This window comes from Echinops telfairi, unplaced genomic scaffold, assembly GCF_000313985.2.
Source record: "Echinops telfairi isolate 266 unplaced genomic scaffold, ASM31398v2 ScPeMD7_23;HRSCAF=83, whole genome shotgun sequence".
In the NCBI taxonomy this organism is placed as follows: domain Eukaryota; kingdom Metazoa; phylum Chordata; class Mammalia; order Afrosoricida; family Tenrecidae; genus Echinops; species Echinops telfairi.
Genome location: NW_022103920.1, coordinates 229346 through 237531, shown reverse-complemented (window position 1 = coordinate 237531; position 8186 = coordinate 229346). Strand labels below are relative to the sequence as shown.

The following is an 8186-nucleotide window of genomic DNA, read 5'->3' as shown; positions in this document are numbered from 1 at the left end:
GGCCCTGGCACCTGTTCAAGGGCCTGTCTTAGTAACTCTACCTTGTCTACTGGCGCAACTTTCTGAGTTAGAAGGCTCTATTCCCCTTGTCCCCAAGCCGCCACCTCAGGACAGTCCTGTGACCTTGGGTATGGTCCCAAGGCAACCGAAGTGTGGGAGGGGAAGAGGAAGCAGGGAACCCTGACAATCCCAGAGCGTGACAGATTGAACCCGGCTTGGAGAGAAGTGTGAGAACAGGGGCCTGGACAGTTCTTGTTCCAAATTAAGCCGTGACTCAAAGGGGAAGACAGGCAAGGCCACTGACCTCTCTGGGTTTCAGTGTCCTGGTTGGAGGACAGGGGAGGGGCTCTGGTCATTCTGAATTACCAATCACAGTGAGCCGTGTGGCTGGCACCCTCCTGCAGGGTTGGGAAGTGAAGGAGGAAGGAAGCCGCCCTCTGACAGGGAGCTGCTGGCAGGCAGGCCTATGTGATGCGCACTCTTGGGGAAGCAGGAAGACTCAGGTAGTGAGTCACGGAGGAGAGGCCGGGCCTGGGGGTGTGGAGGGAATCTGGGCATGTGAGGCTAGGGATCATCACTGGGCGACACAGTTATAAAGGTCTAGTTAGGATCACTTATACCATAGGGGGTGTAGCTCAGGGGTAGAGCATTTGACTGCAGATCAAGAGGTCCCCGGTTCAAATCCGGGCGCCCCCTGCCAAGTCACATTTTAGATTCCTCACAAATGTGTGCTCTTTCCCTTATCCTAAGTGGCCCTCAGGGCCGAAATGACTCTCCTATGGAGCCTCTATCTCATGGGCGGTGACAATGGCCTGGCTGTGGCTTCAGGCAGAGCAGAGCGGAGTTCACATCAGGAAGGCAAACCAATGGTGGTTAGTTCATGGCTGCCAAAGAGACCAGGCCAGCCCCAAATGGTGAAGGTTTGGGTGACTTGGAGCACTGACCAGAGCAGGAAAAGGGCAGTGAAAGCCGTGGACTGGGAGGCTTGAAGAGGCACAGCGAGCCCTCTCAGGAGCCAGGACTGCGGGGAGCATTTGTGTGCGCAGTCCAGGCTGGCCAGTCGGGTACAGTTGTAGTCAAGAGATGTAGTTGTTATGTAGTGTTCATGCTGGCTGTATTTTCTAAGAGACTGTGTTTCTAGCAAGTCTTTGACCTGAATTTTTTTCCTTTTCCAGGTAGCCTTTTCTGTTTGCATACATTTACAAATTAGGTTTGTTCCTGTGACTTTGCATGAGCCATGAGTGGCCTGGGAGGAACATGTTCAAAACTCTTGTTTAAAATCCGTTTCTGCTTCCTACCTGCCAGGACCTGACAGCCAGTCGCGGTGACTCAGGGTCCCGAGAGCCTTCAGGGAGGAGGCCCCCAAGGGAGAGCCTAGTTACTCCTCATTTGCATGCCATGCCCCTTCCGCATTTCCCACAAGCAGGAATCCTGGGAATTGCTGGTCCTCCGACTGCATCCAATTGTAGTCCAGTGATGGCCTGCTCCTGCTTGGCCGCCCGGCCACTTGTGGGTACAGTTCAGAGTGTCCAGGAAAGCCCTGCACACCTTCATTTCAGAGGCCCTTGCTTCATGCAGGGTCATTCTCTCTCTGAGGGATCGAGTCCAGATCCCACAGTTGTAGATGGTTAATAAGGGACGCCTGTGGTTCTTTCCAGTTCATCGACTCCCGAATCTTCCTCTATTAGTCACCTTCACTCTCAGGAGCAGAGGCGAGAGAGGTGTCATCCACAGCGCCTTCTTGCTGTGTATGTTTGTGACCCCAACTCGCTATGTGGAGGGGGGATGCTCCAACTCTATCCACTGAAGATATTCCCCAGGTGTGATTACTCAGTCAATGACACACACATATTTGGTGAAAAATAATACTGCCTCTCCCTTTTTCTTCCCCTTATTTTTGGATGCTAATCCCATCCGAAGTTATTACCAATTTTAAATTTTAACCTCCATACCAACCTTTTGCCCTTTGTGGAGAAAGTCACTTAGTAGAGTAATAAAAATAACAACCACAGAACTGCCCCATAGAGTTTCCAAGGGTACAAATCTCTATGGAAACATATTGGCACATCTTTCTCCTGCAGAGTGAGTGGTGTGTGACTTCAAAACACTTTAACCACCCTGCCACCAGGGCTACTTCTGCACTGAAGTAGAAACTGTAATGTGTAAAGCTGGAACATATGAACTAGTAACAACTTATAATATGCAGATGACACAACCTTACCTGCTGAAAGGGAGGAGGACTTGAAGCACTTGCTGAAGAAGATCAAGGATTGCAACCTTCAGTATGGATCACAACTCAACGTAAGGAAGACCCAAATGCTTACAACCAGACCAATAAGTAACCTTGTGATAAATGGAGAAAAAATAGTTGTTGTCAGTGCTCTTGGAAGCAGCAGTCAGAGACCGAAAGATGAGCTGCTTTGGGTCCATCTGCTGCACAGACCTCTTTAGAGCACTGAAAAGCAAGGATGCTCCTTTGAGGACTAAGGTGCGCCTGACCCAAGCCATGATAGTCTCCACGGCCTCAGATAGATGTGAAAGTTGGACACTGAATAAGGAAGACCGAAGAAAAATCAATGCATTTGAACTGTGGGCTCGCAAGTACTGAGTGCTCCAAGGCCTGCTACTAGGACAAACCTGTCGGTCTTGGAATAATACAGCCAGAGTGCTCCTTAAAGGCAAGAATGGGGAGGCTTCCTCTCACATGCCGTGGACATGTCAGGAGAGACCAGTCCCTGGAGAAGGACGGGTCTGGAGAAGCCCTCCGGGAGGCGGAGTGACACCATGGCTGTAGTTGGACCGCGGGCTGGATGGTGCTTCCTTCTGCTGCGCGTCGGGTGGCTGTGGGTCAGGACTGACTCCACGGCACGTAACAACAACAAGATCTTGTCGATTACACGTGAGACAATGAGCTGCCAGTTGCTGTGCAGTGGAGCCTACCCCGTGCTGATGAGTGTGCAGAATCAATCTCAGAAGCAGTTCCCCAGTCTGGTCTTCAGAACCACCTGAGATGTGACCCATTAATTTGGCCTTTCTAGCTATAACTCCTTAGGTGATATCTTATACTTCTGGGCTCCGTGCAGGTGGCTATAATCTCATTTGAAGGGTGTTCTCTACTAATAGACAGGATTTGGGTGGGATTAAAACCGGACTTTAGTAGAGGATGTGAACCAAGCCATACCCTTTGTTTCCTTGGGGCACCTTCAAGACTATCTTGGTAGAGGGTGCAACTTAAGATGCTATATCTTTAGTTTTTCTTGGCTGAGGGTATATACACTAGTACCACTGTGCAGTCTTCCCCACATCCCCTGGAAAGCCAGCCCTCTATTTCCCGAGAGAGCTTTAGCAGAAGGGGCAAGACTTAAACCATGGCTTTGGGATATTTGTGGTTTCCGTTTCTGGACCCTACCTCTGCCTGACCCTCAGCTATGGGACTGAACAACACCCATCACCATGTGAGCCTGTGGGAAACAGAGACGTGATTTCCCCAGGCTGCCCCCCCCCACATAATATATAAACCTAAGGTGCTGTTTGCTAACACATGGTCACTGACTATACCCTTGGAGGTCAACTGCTTAAAGGTTATCTGCCTGAAAGGTATCAGCCTTCTAGAACAATCAGACCCTAGTGTCTGTCCCACCCGAAGTAGAGCCCACTCCCTTCTGATAAGGATCATGGATTGTTCCCCTTAAGGAAAAGCTGACACTAAGGTCAAGCCAACTCAGGGATGACCAAGGTTAGGCTGCCATCTTGACTCTGCCCACCTTATTACGTGTGTGCCTTCCTGTCACATGTGTGCCCCAGTGCCTCCCCTTCCTGTCACATGTGTGCCCCAGTGCCACCCCTTTCTGTCACATGTGTGCCCCAGTACCTCCCTTCCTGTCACATGTGTGCCCCAGTGCCTCCCCTTCCAACTGCGTGTACACCCCTAGCCTGTCCCCTTCCTGTCGTGCTTACGCCTATTGTACAACCCCTTCCTGTTACACATGTGGTCACTGTAATTAGGGGGACGTACACGCCCTCTGAATGTATATAAGCCTTGGTTGGAAATATATTCTCTCTCTCTCTCTATGCAGAGAGAGATCATGGCTGTCTGGGAGGTGAGAATTTGCATGATGTATCTTGTCTGACGTCTCTTTAATTTTACCCCAAATGACACAGCCGCTCCTTGGACCCATTTGGTTGTGGGGGTTGGTACTCCTCTAAGTTTCTTGGGTTTCCCTGGGAAGGTGTTGCAGCAAATTGCAGAACCCAGGGCCCAGGGGAATGGAGCAGAATTGCATCCAGGACGTTAGATATTTGGGGCATCTTTAATCTCCAAGTCCTTGGGACCAGTCTGGCCTTAATTCTTCCAGAAGAAATTATCACCACATTGCCATCCATGTAGCTAGTGCTTAACTGAACGCGTGTGCCACCAGGGGCTCCATAAGAGCGACGAGCACTCTCAGGCAGCCCTATTCAGGACTGCTCTGATGGAAAACTTTCTCCCCTCAGGAAAACAAGTCAGAAATCTCCCCTGTTCATCCTGCCTCCTAGCTCTCTCCTGTCAGCCGTTCCTCAGCCAGTGCCTGCTACAGATTCTCCCAGGCTTCTGTGCAGAGCATCACGTCCAGGGGGCCCAGCCCCAGGCATCAGAAAGAGCCAAGTGACAGGGTTCTGATCCGGGCTGCTGTAGTGATAATGCCTGGGTGGGAGCATCCTTCAGCTCACAGACAGTCAGCCAGCCCTGGAGAAGGAACCGAGCAGGAGAAATTGAACCCAACTGAATCCAAAGGGTGAAAAACTGTGGAAACACACAAAGCCTTGAAGGAATTCAAATCCTCAAGATTTGGAGGGGATGAGCCGGACTATGGTCTAAAATCAAACCACCACATGCCAGAGGTTCCTCCAGGAGAAGTCACACATGTGCCTAGTGGGTGGGTAAGGTTTTAGTCAAACGTCAAATCTCATACCAAAGGCCAGGGGAGAAGCCTGACATGTGCCTGGAGTGGGGGCGAGGTTGTAGGCAGAAGTCAACTCTCATCATACCACAGGGCGCACTCTGGAGGGTTAGCTCTTCCATCCGTTCCTCTGTGTCTCCCATCAGTGGTTGAGGATGTTATTGCTCCACTATGTGAGTTTTTCTTCAACAAAGAGCAAAAGGTTGGTAGGGAGGTTAGAATTTAAAGTGGGTAATAACCAGTTCTTTCAAACCCTAAGCACAGGGGACTGCTAACCCTTTGCTGGGGGCCCAGGTAGGGAGTAGGTGGTAGAGCTTTCTCTCAATGTGGCACATAAAAAAGGGGGCACCTGGATTTGAACCAGGGACCTCTTGATCTGCAGTCAAATGCTCTACCCCTGAGCTATACCCCCTGGCATGCTAATATAACATAATTAGGATCTTTCACTTGTGAGGTAGCTCTCAGCTCTGCACTATTAACTGATGCTCTCCTTTGGGATTGGCTGACCCAGGACTAGACCCCTTCTCTCGCCTCTATGGCCTTCCAGGGCCCATGGCCACCGGCACCATTAGTTGAGAGGACCACAAAGAAGCTGCCTGCACGACACAACCCATCGGCTGCTGCCTTTATGGTTTGGGCCCAAAGTAGCCAATGTCTTCAAAACCGCGCCCACAGGCCCACCTGGATCCCAGACCTGCGCTTTTCTCTCTTTGATTGATGCCAAAACTGGCTGGCATGTACTTCCTGTGTCGCCATAACAAAGTGCACCAGCACGGGGACAGAAATGTATTTTCCCACAATTCTGGAGGCTGAGGGCCCCAGGGCAGTGTGGCAGCCGTGTTGTCACTGCTGGGAATTCTGCCCCGTGCCCTGCTCCAGGCTGCTGGGAGCCAGGCATGGCCTGGGGTTGCTTGGCTGGCGGCTAGAGCGTCACATGGTCAGAGGCCCCTCTCTGCCTGTCTCTGTGTGTCTGCTCTCTTCTTCTATAAGGACGGGGCAGATGGGGGTGGACCCACCCCACTGGTGACCTCAGGTTTATGGAGCCGATGACCTCTTCAAAGACCCTGAGTCTAAACAAAGTGAAGGTGACAGGTACCAGGGGGTAGGGCCGTCTTAGCTGTACTGTGCTGCTGTAGCAGATACGCCATAAACTGGGGGCTGCGGAGGGAGAAGTGGATTCCTTCACAGTTTTGAAGGTTAGAAAGACTGAGACGAGACCCGTGCCTGTAGTAGGTTTTCTCTGTTTGTCTCCTCTGAAGGGGGTCCCTAACTGCTTTCAACATCTGCCGGCCTGATGGTCCTGGATGTCAGCATCTTGGCTCCGGTCCCCCTTGAGGCCACCTCAGAGGTACTCCCGCCAGGGCTGTCGGGCACAGAAGGCCCACTGCACCCCATCCTTCCATTCTTGACCTCCCTCTTTCAAGGTCTGCTTCTCTTCCTGTGGCTACAAGGCACACGTTTCTATGTCTAATATGGTCAACTAAAAGGAAAGAAGGAAGCGTGAGCTCTGAACAAGTCCGAAGCCAGCAGGACAATGGACAGTAGGTCTCAACTTGAAAATAATTCTCTCTTCTCTTCAACCCTAGGCAGGGGCCCTGTCTCCAGACTTGGGGTATTGGCTAGGCTCTCTGGACCCCTGATGGTAGTCCCTCAACGTGGACTTCGGTTCCTCCCTCCAGATCCCCGGTAGCAAGTCTCCTCCTGGTTAAGGTGCCCCTTCCTCCTAGTGCAACGGAGTGGTGAACCTGTCCCATTGGCCCTGGCAGGCCGACAGTCTGCCCCATCCCTCAGATCTGGGCAGCCCACCTGGCACCATGCCTGGCACTCCTGAGTGGAAGCCCATACTCTAGATCCAAGTGGGTGAGGCCCTGCCTCTTTGAAACCTAGGAGACAATGGCCAAGCCCTTTGAGACCAGACACGTGATGGAAATCCAAGATGTCGGGGTTCCACCTTTGACATCCCAGAGGGCATCATTCCACCCTTTGTTCCCTGGTTCCTCTTGGCTCCTCACCCACTCACTTTTCTTAGGCCAGCCCAGCCTCTGCCCTGAATGGGCAAGTGTCACAGAGCTTGTCAGCTACACTGGTAAGTGCCCAAAGCAGCCCTTTCTGTCAGTGAACCTCTTCCCCAAGAGGCCCAACTCTCGTCCTCCTTGGGTTGGCGAGTGTGGCTCGCCAGTCCAATGCCTGGGGGTGCCTCAGCCTCCTAGCCAAATGCACTCAGCGCTCTCTCTGTGGGAAGCCCCGATTTGTCTGCTCCACCCTCTGCTGCTTCTGCCACATTGCTCTGCCAGTGCTTCTCCCCACCTGTGCTGTCTCCTGTGTCCCGGCTCTCCTCTCTCTTGGCCCTCACCAGCGTTGTCTTCGTCCATACTGCCTCTGACAGGCTCTCCAATGCAATTTAGACTTTAACTTGTAGCCTCCAGCTCTTCCCAGTTTCACAGCGCCCTCGTATTTTAGGTCTGTGTGAGCAGCACCCACTCCTGATGTCACGTCCTGCCTCGTTACCTGGTGCTTATGTAACAGGCATTCTTCATGGGAGGGCAGAGTTGTGTCTTGTCAGGTGCCACAGAGTCGTTCCGACCCACAGTGACCTTCTGCACAGCGGAGCGCAGGACCGCCTGGTCCTGAGGCGTCCCCACGTTGTTCCTGTACTCGAGCCCGTTGTTGCAGCAACAGTGTCCATCCATCTCCTTGAGGGACTGCCTCCTTTTCCTCCCCCCACGGTAGCGCGTGTGATGTCCTTCCCCAGGGACCGGTCTCTACTGGCCAAATGACCCAAGTGGGTAAGGTCTCACTATCCTACTCTTTAAGGAGTGCTCTCGCTGTGTTTCTTCCAAGACACGTTCTTTTGTCCGTTTAGCAGTCCATGGTACTTTCACTATCAATTCTCCTTTATTCGATGTCCATTTTCACATGCATATGAGACAATTGACAATACCATAGCCCGAGTCAGGGGCTAGTCCTCAAAGTAAAATTCTTACGTTTCAAGGCTTTAAAGGGGTCTTGTGCAGCAGATTTACCTAGTACAACTAGTCTTTTGTTTCCTCGGCTGCTACTTCCATGGGCATTCATTGTGGATCCTAGCAAGACAACTTGTTGACGACTTCAATTTGTGTCCATTGATGGTGATGAGATCTGTTGGGCCAGTTGTGAGAATTTTGGTCTTCTTTACATCGAGTTGAAAGCTGTACTTCTTGATCTTTATCAGCAAGTACTTCATTCTGGTCCTCCTCAACTTCAGCA

The 8186-nt window shown here is 51.7% G+C and overlaps 2 non-coding genes across 2 annotated transcripts; one reads left to right on the top strand and one right to left on the bottom strand.

Moving 5' to 3' along the window:
- Positions 1-624: 624 nt before the first annotated feature.
- On the top strand, positions 625-696 carry TRNAC-GCA. Its single transcript has one exon. It is a non-coding gene; the product is annotated as a tRNA-Cys (tRNA).
- A 4584-nt stretch (positions 697-5280) lies between these two features.
- On the bottom strand, positions 5281-5352 carry TRNAC-GCA. The gene has a single exon. It is a non-coding gene; the product is annotated as a tRNA-Cys (tRNA).
- Positions 5353-8186: the final 2834 nt, after the last annotated feature.